Source organism: Struthio camelus, chromosome 14 (assembly GCF_040807025.1).
Source record: "Struthio camelus isolate bStrCam1 chromosome 14, bStrCam1.hap1, whole genome shotgun sequence".
NCBI lineage: Eukaryota > Metazoa > Chordata > Aves > Struthioniformes > Struthionidae > Struthio > Struthio camelus.
Window position 1 is genome coordinate 21,322,079 of NC_090955.1, and position 12,632 is coordinate 21,334,710.

The 12,632-nt window shown below is 38.9% G+C and overlaps 1 protein-coding gene across 20 annotated transcripts in view; it reads right to left on the minus strand.

Annotated features, from left to right (window-relative positions):
• The window catches only part of ATP2B2 (ATPase plasma membrane Ca2+ transporting 2), a 430,065-nt gene that overhangs the window by 155,981 nt on the left and 261,452 nt on the right, over positions 1–12,632 (minus strand). The gene's annotated exons all lie outside the window — the stretch shown is intronic.

A 12,632-nucleotide genomic window follows, 5' to 3' on the forward strand; every position in this document is an offset into this window, starting at 1 on the left:
TTCACTATAATTAGTGGTAAATGACTTATAAATAATGAGAGACAGCTTGTCAACAACACTTCATTGCTCTTAAAACTGCCATGTCCTGGCAAAGGATCACACAGCACATACATACATACATTTAAGAACAAAACCTTTCGAATGCCAAAGGGAAGTTTCCAAGTGATGTGAACGTAATCTTTCTCAGTACATCTGTTTATATTCCTACAAACATAAGTTGGGGAGAAAATCCAAACCCATCAGAAGTATATATATCCCATACAGCACTGAGGTCAGCACTTGCTCAACTTAAAATAACTGCTTATATACTAAATAGGGGACTGAATTTCCAAGGCAGAGGTCCAGCTGATATGAAACATGAAGGATGCCAACACGTGTGGAACTCCACGACCAGAGGGGAATTTAATATCTGCGTAAGGGGAAAGGACCATGGCTCGAGCTGGGAGGTAGAAGTGAGAAAGTGGGTCGAGCTGGGAGTTAAGATACCCCTTTACACTCAAATACTCCCAGGCCCTTTTCACAAGGACACATGTGGCGTCATCCACAGAGGTTTCACGTGTGCAGCAACACAGGACAGGAGAATCAAGGAGTTGAGCAGGATCTGATGCAAAAGGAAAGAGAATTTTAGGTGAAAGGAATTACCAATGCCAAATCTGATGCCTCGGTTTTCCACCCCACTGAGAGGGCAGCCTACTGGGATGCCGAGTCTATAAACAGCCTATGGAAGTCAAAGCAGTTCACTGTCAGAGAGAGTCCTAAACGAGCAGCTAGCTCCTGCCCTTATACCTACCTATCAAACATTTATCTCTTTTTTTTTTGCATGGAAGTCAGAGATTACTGAAGTCTTTCACTGAACAAAAAGTGGTAAGTAGGTAATAAACGCAGCAGTTGTGATGACTAGAGACAGATGATAATGGCAGTGTTCACTTCCAGTATATTCATAAGCTTGAGATCCCTCTGCTGCTGTATTGAATTACAAATGGGTTGCAGATCTGGTAAACAAAGACAAGACTGGAACCTGAGCTGTCTGGAAGCGTGTGCTGGTTCCTGTAGTTGTACGTTTTGCTAGAGAGGGAATAAGTTTGGCACAGCGTTTCTTCAGGCATTTAATACATCTATTTAAACTCCAGCCAATTTTTAGGAAAATATTTGCAGGCATTTAAGACTTCAGGTGGTTTTTATACATGATGACCACCATTAAGAAACTGATAAAAGAACTAGGGAAGGGACACAAAAAGAACTAGGGAAGGGACACAAAAAGAACTAGGGAAGGGACACAAAAAGAACTAGGGAAGGGACACAAAAAGAACTAGGGAAGGGACACAAAAAGAACTAGGGAAGGGACACAAAAAGAACTAGGGAAGGGACACAAAAAGAACTAGGGAAGGGACACAAAAAGAACTAGGGAAGGGACACAAAAAGAACTAGGGAAGGGACACAAAAAGAACTAGGGAAGGGACACAAAAAGAACTAGGGAAGGGACACAAAAAGAACTAGGGAAGGGACACAAAAAGAACTAGGGAAGGGACACATTTCCCTACCATCAAGCTCATCAAGTGCTCCAGGCAAGGAGTCTCAGCTGTTTGCAGTATACGTCTTGACAAGACTTTGTGCAATTTTAAATCCTTCCAGTGGAGGACAGTGGTTCACAACAGAAGGGATTTAATGGTTGCACTTCATCTGGCAAGTGATCCGTTTCCTCATGTCGACCCTGCATAGATGCATGCCAAGCTTTTTGCAGTGTGAGCTACTTTTGGGAAATCCCACTCTGGACCATTTACTTGTCTTAGTACAAACCACCAAAGTTTAATTAACATTGAACTAGAGTTTTAGAAGAATCAGGATTCGGGGTTTCAGGGAGCTTGAGTCTATGTCAAAAGCACAACATACCATCACAACGTTTCTAAACACAATTTAAACATAAGCCACAGTATGCAGAAGGCTGAAACACATTAAGAACTTTTTTGAACTATTTGTAGGATCCAGGATGTATCAATTTAACTGCACAATACAGTGATTTTCTGGTTGAGTTTGTGCCACTTTAAAGGCTTGATTTCCACAGGGAAAAGTCTCTTATGTAATATTGAATATGTGAAATAAAATGCTGAGAAGGCATAGATCTTAATTATTTAGTTTCTGACACATACCGTCCCTTTAAAAATTCAGTATCTGACTGCAGATCTAAAGAACTTCTCCATAAATAAGTTATCTTCTCTGAAGCTGTAACAAATTTCAAAAAGTATTCCAACAGCTCTCAGCTGATCAGAGGAAGCACAGAACTATTAAAATGTAAAATTATGTACTTGAATATTATTTTAAGACACCAAACGATTCCTGGCTGCAGGGATTCTCCGAAAAAGGCTTAAAGAGAGCAGCTTTAACAAACTGGCATAACTCACTCCGCAAACTCACTTTCCTTCCCACAAGTCGAGCACAACATTGAAAGAGCAGCTATAGTTGCCCTTATCTGCAACAGACCTGTTTCTGTAGTAAGTATCTTCTAAATGGAAAGCATTCTAAATTAATTAAACAAACCTCAAGAGACAGTAAACTAATTATTCTTGGCATACGTAAGATGATGTCGAGTTAATCTCTATGAACACAAGTGAGTTAAGTTTGTACTGACATATTGGGCCAAATTCATTGTTGGAGTAATTAACTTCAGTGGAGTTATGCCCACACTTGAATTTTACCTCATTAAGTAGAAACGGGTCTGTGAGCTCAAGTGTGAGGATTTACTGCCGCTTGGGAAAATCACATTACACTCTAGTCTTCTAAATGACTACTCTTGCACACTCACAAGCTTCAAAATGCACAGAAGTGCTTTTTGTTTAACTGTCTAATAGCTGGATTATCACATGTGACCTCTTTCAAGTGAGCACTTACTTCAGCACAGAGGATGAAAGCCGAGTGCTTAGCCATGTTCATCGTTCATTCCAGAGGCTACTAACTTCCTCTCCTTATGCTCAGAGTGCATACGTATAAGCAAAAGACACTATCGTCATGTCTAAATCTGACACGACTACCATCAAATCCCGTCTTTATCAACTATTTTTTTCTCATAACCAACAAACAGACAAAGGCCTCATACTACTACTAACATTTCTAAAGTGCTATTATCTCAACTACTCCACCCTATCTTCTTATGGGAGTCATCCTTAAAAAAGCAGTATTTCTCACCACTACTATTGTTATCACTTCAACTCATTTTTCTTGAGTCCTCCCTTCAATACAAGTCTAAGACAACTGTAGTATAGCAGAAATGATCAGAAATCAGCCCGACCAGGAAACTTCAGGATACAGGGAAATTATCACTACTGCAATCCTAGCAATAAGCAAGACAAAGGAGAAATGAGAGAGGGAGGTTAATCCAGTCGGCACTTGAGGTCATAGTCTGGCATCTATCTATAGCACTTGAGGTCATAGTCTGGCATCTATCTATACCGAGTCCATCTCCGTTCTAGCTAGGGTTCCCTTTACAGCTGCAAATAGGTAGTTTTAATCCCTTCTAAGTAGGCTTACTCACATCATTGTCTTGGCAAATATAGCCACCAAGAATGGCTTTAAACGCCTCTGTGAAAAACAACAAGTTAAATTACATTAGGGAAACATCCAAAATTACTAGTTTTAAAATCAAAACCCCCACCTGCAGAGTTATGATGACCACTGAGAAAATTGCTATAAAAGCTAGAAGGCTGTTTTCTTAGCAATACCAAGAGGATCTTCACCATTGCTCTGCCAAGATTTGCAGCAGTCACAGAGAGGTTTAGCTTTTTCGGAGGTTCACAACTGCCGTACAGCTGCTATTTCAGACAAAGAAAACTGTCACAGCCTCCTAGAGAGTCTGAATTAAATAAAAGGCAATATTAGAGGGTGGGGGAAGTATCATTAAGAAGTGAAGCCTTACTATCTGGATGTTGATTTCCATGAAGTTATATTGCTCTTCAATCATGTTTAAAAATTGCACTCAAATCACAAGTAAAATTATTGCTGGAAGCTTTCGTTCAACTAAGATACTATCAGAATTTAGGCTGAGATAGTCATTTTGCTATTTTTCAGCATGTATTCTCAAAGAAAAAGGACACCTCAAAATTGACAATATAATGCTCTCTCATTCTCTAACATTGCTGACAATGAGGATGAAGCATGGTACGTGCTTTTAGAGATGATGTGGAAAGGATATATAAGCTGCTACTTTTCATCAGAATCAACCAAGACCCAGGAGAACAGAAACTTATCTGAAAAGCAGAAGTTTCCTAACTCATTCATTAAGAGAAACGTTCCATATTAAAATTTGCTTTGAATACCAATACTGAAACCTTCCCTCCATCTCTAATACTAAAGCGTTCTCAATGCTACAAGTGCCAGTTGACTGTACAAAACGACAAGTATCTAGGCATACCCCTTGCAACAACTGGCATCTGCTTTGGAGTCATTTTAGTTGGTTTGAATGGCACTAATTAGAAGTAGTTACATATAAATGACATCCCAAAGACTTGACACAATAAACATTGCTATCTAGTGCCATTCATTTGCTCTTCCCATTCAAATATACACAGTATTTAGGATAATTTCAATGTTCACTGCCACCTTTACCCCACAAATAAGGTCATGAGACAGACAGACAACAAATATATGAAGCACAGCATGTAAATAGAATACATAATAAGTTACCAAATGCTCTTTAGAGCATCAAGGCCAGGGATTTGATTACTAGAGTTGCAAATGTACCTCCAAGAATAAGGATCAACAGACTCTCTCCTTCCTTAACCTGATCTTGCAAAGCAGCTGTTAAGGGTCCTTCACAATAAACTTTCAGTGAAAATCAACTGGCCAGTCAGCTTCACAAGCGTCTTCAGAATTTCCTATTTACTCCTGTACTCTACAGGTACAAAGCTGTGCTTGCATAAAAATAAAGAAGCTTCTATTCTCATGTGGATGTAGAATAGCAGCCAGGATAACCGGGATCCTACCTACCAACAAGCAGCTTCTCAATTTTTCTTTCACTGACTAGGATATCCTGGTTTTGTGTATACAACAGGTAGGGTGATTTGTACAGTGCAAGAAGAGTTGCATACTACATAGAAGAGCAGATAAAACTGGGAACATGCTGATGATCCTTCATCGTCATTTCTGGCTGTTAGGAAAGTATTACAACAGTGCATTTCCTCCTGTGTAGTTCTACAACGTCAAAGGACAAAATGAGCAAAGACACCTAGAAGTATGCAAAGCAGCAGCCTACTACAAACCCAGAACTCGGCTTGATCGTGGAGTCTGGTGTTGGAGATCAGAAGGTCTGCGACACAAACAGACCTTTTTGTAAAAACAAACAGGTTGTTACACAGCCACTAATAACATCATTAGTAGATGCAGCTGTCACAAGAAACAGCAGCAACAACCAATTGACTTTGACTTCTGACATCCCACATTTTTAGCAGCCTCCTGCCCTTCTAGCCTTTTACACTTTACATAATACCTATTCTACTGCATAGTGTCTTTAACACCTCATAGCAGCTATCTCACAACTGTAGTGGCACAATATTGCCTTCCAATGTCTTTAAATAGTGCTGTTAACTAAATAACTTGTCACTAATGTGATTTCAGGAATCAAGAGCGTCTTCTAAGGTGTAACTTTAACACCAACTGCAAAGATAGATCAGAAAATTAAGTCAAACTGACAAAATGAAATCAGTAACTTTCAATGCAGTGTCAAATTTCCAACAAACTGCATATTACTAAAGAATACTAAATGATTAGAGATGCAGATTAAAAATTGATTTTTTTCTTTATAATTTTCTGGGGCATCACTTTTTACATAGCTTTATAGAAGTGAGAACAATCCTAATTGTTAACACCAAAATCAGAATGGTCACATAATGTTATTGGGTCCCATAAAATTCTGAATTCCTTTTAGAACCTTTTAAAAATTGCATATGCAACTTAATTTTCATATGTTGCAGATCTCAAAAGACAAATGCTTATTTTCTTCTTAAATATTCCCTTTGCTAGCTTTAAAAGTATGTCCACGTCAAATAGCCTGGAGCTCTTCCTTTGTCGACGTCACAACGTTGCAGCAGCAGAACTGTGCGCACTAAGCAAAGCCATCTCATAATGAAAGAAAAAACCGAACTGTGACTTTTGTGTGTCCCTGCTAGCACACAGAGCACACAAATCCTTACAGAAACTGTGACAGACGAAACACTTCTCCATCTCTAATTTTTTCCAGAATAGAGCCAGTCAACTCTCAGCCCTCTTTTTCCTTAACTCCCAGTCTAGTTCTGTACTCAAGAATGTGAATAATCTAACTCCAACTATTTGAACATACGCTTAGACTTAAGCATACTTAGTACATGTGCTTTAAATAAAGCAAAGGCTCAAACACTTTTCTGAAGGTCACATAAGTCATGCCTAACGTAAAACACACATAGGATGTGATTTTTCACATGCTAAACTTTCTAGACACACTGCTGTGGCTAATAAGATTTGAGAGACCCTCACAGTTCTGAGAAAATTTCATGTTTCTGTCCTGTGCCACCCATGGCACAAAGACACTGCTAGCATTTGACTACAGAGCCTTGTAACAGGAAATGAGCACTGAAATTAGTGCTCTCAGAGGGCTGTGCTTTGACATGAAGGACAGCCAGGTTCCCCATGCCAGAACCACCCTCCGGTCCTTTCTTCAGCGCTCAATCAACGCTCACCTCCAGCAGAGGCATTTCTGTGAAACCACCCCCTTTCTCTAAAACTGTAAATGCAAATAAAGTGCTGAAGAAGAGTATTTATATAGTTTACTATATGAAGAGATATGTAAGTGATAATCTATAAGATTATGAGTCTGTTAGACTATTGGGTAAAACAATTCAAATCAATTTTTGCTTTTCCTACCAGAAATTTTACTCTGCAACTTTATCACAAGCAGGTGAGCCCTCAACAAAAGAAAACAAGTGTCCTGCTTTTTCATTTACATATGTACATGCCAGATGTGTGGTCTCTGCCTATGTTTTATTTGTAAGTCAACTGCTGATAAACCACTTCTTAAATTCACTTTCACCAACAACTATGTTACCTTCAAAGTACAAAATTCTCGAAACTTCAGGAGAAAAGACTTTCAATGTTAAGCTTGCTCAGTTAAGGTAAAGATGAAACTAGAATGCCGCCCTTCTTTTATAAATTCAGCACTGAAAATAACTATCAGACAACACTGATATTTTCAGAACTAAGAGGAACTGTTGCTCAGAGCGTTGACTCAACATTGTTGCAAGAACTTTAGGACAGGTATCTCTCACCAAATCAGAAGTCAAAGTATGCCAAGAATTATGCTGAAATCCTGCCTCATTAAATTTAAGATAATACAATGAGATGTTTTTCAATATTCTAACAACATACATGCGGGTAGGAGCCTGGAAAAGACATTCCTTGTCAGCCTGTCCCTCTCTGCAGCAGCTGACTTTTCTTCCCTGCCATTAAAAGGCCAGTCTTGAAAAAAAGGGATCTGCCTTCTAATCTCAAGCTTCTCAGTCTTGGCAAAACAGTGCTGCACCCAGAACCGGCACGGCTACCCCAGCTATTAAGATCATTATTTCATTAAAGCAGCTCTTGTGATGATACTTAATAATACATGTTTGTTTCCTTCTTTTTTATTTTTTGTCTCAAGTGTTCTCCCTGGTGTAACATAAGCAGATTATCTATCACACAAATACACAAACATTATGTCCTAAAAACATAAGAATGCTCATATTCTCTGCATGATATTTTAGGAAACACTGGGACAACAATAGTTCCTAACTCAGTGTCACATGTGTGTTTATCAACCTGTAACAAAGACGGAATTTTATTTAAGGGATGATTAGTCACTTCAGTTTTAGGAAAGATGTTTACATAGATTAATTTCAAAAACCTGTGCTTGGATTTGAAATTACTAAATGGAGTAATGATCAAGAAGTACACTGCAGTATACATGTCTATAAACGTTAAAGTAGTACAGCAAAGCGTCAAAAAGACAGGGTAGGGGGTTCATTCATTTGTTTTTACTTTTATGAGATGCACTGGAAAAGTTCTAGGTAAATCTTTGTCCCTATGAAAGGGGTGCACAAAGCTTACCAACACAGCTACCCGTTCAAATACCTAACACAACCCTGCTCCATAGCTGCTCTGGGGGGGAACACGTCAGCACGCTGCTCCGCGCCAGGAGAGCTCATCTCAAGCATGAGTAAGAGTATTCTGTCTCACATTGATTATTCATTAACTTAAAAAAGATGTTAACAGGATAAAGGCTGTCCAAATGCAAATCTGAGTGAACGCATTTCACTCTTTCATGAGCTTCATTGCACTTCATATTGTGAAGCTGCTATTCTATAAAGGAAAATAAAAACACCAGGCTTGCAACAGGAAGTTGCAACAGACAGTTCAGACTCTCAGCAGTAGCTTCCATATAGTTATATGGCATGCTGTACTGCTCTTTTCAGAAAAGTCTATCAATGACAGATCTACGCACCTACAAAACATCAAGTAATGCCTCACCTTACACAGACAAACTCTCCAGGTTATTCTGACAGTCCCCTAATTGCATGCGTAGCCCTGACTTGTGCTCCAGAATAGGTAAAGTGCACGTGCACAACGATGAGTTACAAACAGGAGCAAAGCACGGCTGCATCAGCCCCAACATTACCAGGTACATGCTTCTTTCTTAAACAGTTTACCACCAGCACTTCTGTTTTCGGTAGCAGGATCTCTGAAGGCTCTGTGAGAACACCCAAGTCAATGTTCTCCCAGGAGACCTTGGAAATAACCTACTCACTTCTACAACCAGCTCAATTTACAAGGCCTGTCTTCCTTACCCGGCATCAGGAGAACTCCAATATCAAGCCTCCTGAATACATTCAGATGTGACCTATGGTAAAATGCAACGGTACTTCTGCATGCTGCACAAAAAGCAGCAGGGAATTAGGTGTTGACCTTGCCACTGCACAGAATAAATTCTAAATATAGCATGATTTCTAAGTACTCCAATGTTCTTTTACCAGTTAAATGTTAACTCATGACACCAGGCAAGTTTTGCCCTGAAGCACAGTTTTTTCCCTTGTTCCTTTCTTATTCCACGTTAGAAGAAAATTGGTAAATACTGAAGATAACATTCAGTTTATTTCTTTTGGTAGCTTGCTAGTTACTTTGGGGAAGAAGGTAAAACACAGTCAGGGCAAGTTGTATAGTCAACAGTTTTAATTCTGCAGTACAGAATTCATTTCTCACCGTCTTTTTTCCCCCACTTCTTTCTTTTTATTACAACTATATCAACATTCAGTATGTTGCTTCTATAGAGCTGAATGGGTTGGCCGCAAAGGCCTGGAACGGAGATGGTACTCTGCGCTAAAGAGAGCAACTAGTACTTTGCACTAAAAAAACTAAATGAAGGTGGGGCAGAAGGAGGGAGAAGGAAGAGATGGAGAATCTTCCTTAGCAGGACCAGATAGGGAAACGTCCAGAAGAACGTCACATACGCTAAATTAAGTGTACTGACAGAGCACTGCAGTATTACCGTGCAATAAACACTGTTGCTAAAAGGAGATGAATATAATCATTACCTTATTGCCTTCTGCTGTTTTGTTATATTTGCAACAATTTCAATCTCTGTTTTAAGCAACTTCTAATTTTTCCTCTGTTGGAAAGGTTGTGGAGAGAGTGAAATAGTATTGTTCCCTTGCAATCCCCTATGGCTGTTATAGAAAAGGCCCCGAATGCTGTGAATATTCAGCTTAAGCAGTTCAGTCCTCTGCGATGTTTAAAACAACTGGCCAGCTTCACAGATTGCTGTTCTTCTCTATGTAACTATCAAGAGAGCTCTAAGAACAAAAAAATAACTCCTTCACCATTTTGCAAGGTTTAGTTCCTCTAAGCAAACAGCTCCTGTTTGAGGCCTAGTACTGCAATATTTTGTCCTTCCCCTGAGTATTTGTGGAAAAGAGCTATGGATGGAGTGCGTTCACTTCAGATAACCAGCCTGCTTCCTCACGGCGCGAGTGAGCGAGTCTCTCCCCACAGCTGTTTACACCGCCTTCAGCAAGGCTTTTCTGCGCCGAGCTGGACTTCTCCGTATAGCTTTGCTCATATGGTACCCGAACCCACTCTAAACTATTCTGTTAGAGTTAAGCATCAACAGAAAGGTATTTCAGATGAAGACGACTACTGTCGCAACAGATAATTTACCACTTCCTTCCTGAAGGTACTCAGTTAGTGCCTTTCTTCCACTTGTCAAACGCTCTGGAGTACATCAATATTTACTGTAGTCACAAAAGTGCTCCAGCACAGTATACCTGAGCTGGCTGTATTTAACTAGCCCAGGTATTTATAGCAGGGTCATATGACAACAGGCTGAAAGGTTAACTGCCTAAATACTTCTGTGGATACTTTGGTGGATTCTGCAGCCTGCGACGGAGCCCCAGCTCTTGTGCTAGATTAAGCACAAATGCCTCGCGCTGCCTAAATACCCCGCGCTCTGAAGAGGCAGGATCTCCCACGGTACAGACGTTGGCCTTGCATTCTCAGTGCTTGCGCTCAAGATTATCCTTCAATGTAAACAAATGAACAAAAGTGCTGAAAGAGAACAAAAATGATATTGTCCTAGATTATTAAAATCTTGAAAAATAATGCCCCAATAAAGATGATGTGCTGTACATTCAGCACGGATCTCTCAAAATTTCCATCTCCCACGATTTAGGATTATAACTGACATTTTCTATTATTTTATCCCATTTTTTTTAAAGGTATTTGAACACTGAAAATACCAGATCAGAATCAGATCAACAACGAGAATTTATGAATGGCTATGAATCAAGATGTTTAAGAAAATTAATAAAGAGAACATCACTGTCATTATATGCAATAAGAATTCTGAAATACAAAGACCAATTTTTTTCCACATGAAAGGCTTTCAACAGGAATTTCACATACAATTTGATAGTGATGGTGGGATTTCTTCACCTCAATAATAAATGTACTCTGCTCTTGCAAATGAATTAAAGAAACATATACTCTTATGAAACATAGAAAACAAGCGTCAACACAGCGCACTAGAATCTTCACCTATATTCATCTTTCTATCACCTCATTGGTATATTGTTTTGCCTCTTATCTATAATTAAACAGGATACAGGGGATACTCCACAAAATGCAGCAGCATACTTAATTACGGGACTCATCAGAATACAATACTTAAGATAGTGTTGAACACACGTGTGTTCGGAATTAAAACTTGAAGAGCAAAATCTATGGCAAGAACTAGAACAGCACGTCCATCTGATTCTGGCAATATCGTCCTCTAAGCTGCTTGTAAGTGCAATGATGCTGACTATGGGATTAGAAAATTAATCTTTCTTGCATGTCCCATAACTTATTTTCATTTTTCTAAATTATTGAATAAGTCAAACATGTAATAGTAACTTTGGAATTCAAGAATTCCCAAACATTTCTCTGAAACACTAGACTTTGTCAGAATGACATCCTGCTCAAATATTTAATAGACACACTTTAAAATAAGAAACATACTCAATTCATGTTTTCCCCTCATTGTCTCGCTATATTTTTCAATTCTTGATACTGTATTAGAATGTCATTAGTTGCTTTTAAGGCTTCAGATATCAATATTAAAGTACCTGCTATAACGTGCCACTGGGAGAAACAGTGTAGTCATTTCAAAATACCTTGACAATAATGAAGCATGTTTTCAAAACAATGGTTGGACTAATTCTTTTGTAAAGCTACTCTGAATTCTAAAAGAAGTTCTGCTTCTTTCTAAAATGACTACTTCTACAAGTAGACACGGAATAAAAACGTACAAGGAATTTATTTTGTACTTGCTTCCTGTGCTGCTGAGAATGTTTTTCAAAAATACTGCAGTATTTTGTAGTAGATGAACGACTGTGATTTTTCCCGTTACCGAACGGCATGAAAGTTTGCGTGAAAGCATGCAGCACTTCGGTTTCATATACCTAACAGATAAATGACTATTAGTTTAATGGAGAATATTCTGAGATAAAGGACTACTTTGCTCCAGGATTTTCTTTCCTTCCTGATTTAAACATTTGAGCAGAACAGAAACGTTTTGAAAGGGAAAGAGTGTTGCTCAACCTAGTACCATAAAGGTCACTATATTCAAAAAGTGTTGCACACTTTGCCTGTCTAAAATCAGGCTCTTAAAATATTTGAAGATGGACTCTGTCTCCACCACAGTTCTGAAGTCACTCCAAGTACTTGACTGTTAATGTTCACATGCTACCTAAACCACAAAATCAAACAACTTAATGCTTCCTAATTTCTACTGTTCAATGCAACCCAAAATGTCAGTTTAACCCAGGAAAATAATACGTATGTTTATGCATAAGTTCCTTCGAATTCTGATCCTTCTCAAAGCAAACGTCATTGGAAGAATATAATTCAGTCACTGCTCGACTAAGAAAACGGCAAAATGGCCAAACAAGATAGTTACGGACAATCTTGAGTGGCAATAAAGACATTTTACCGTTCAACTCTGATGCACCCGATTCCACAGCAACCCCTGTTGTACTGGACACTTTGTACACGCTCCATTCAGTTTGAAGGAGCAGTAAGTTGCAACAGAAGGATATTCTAAACAGACT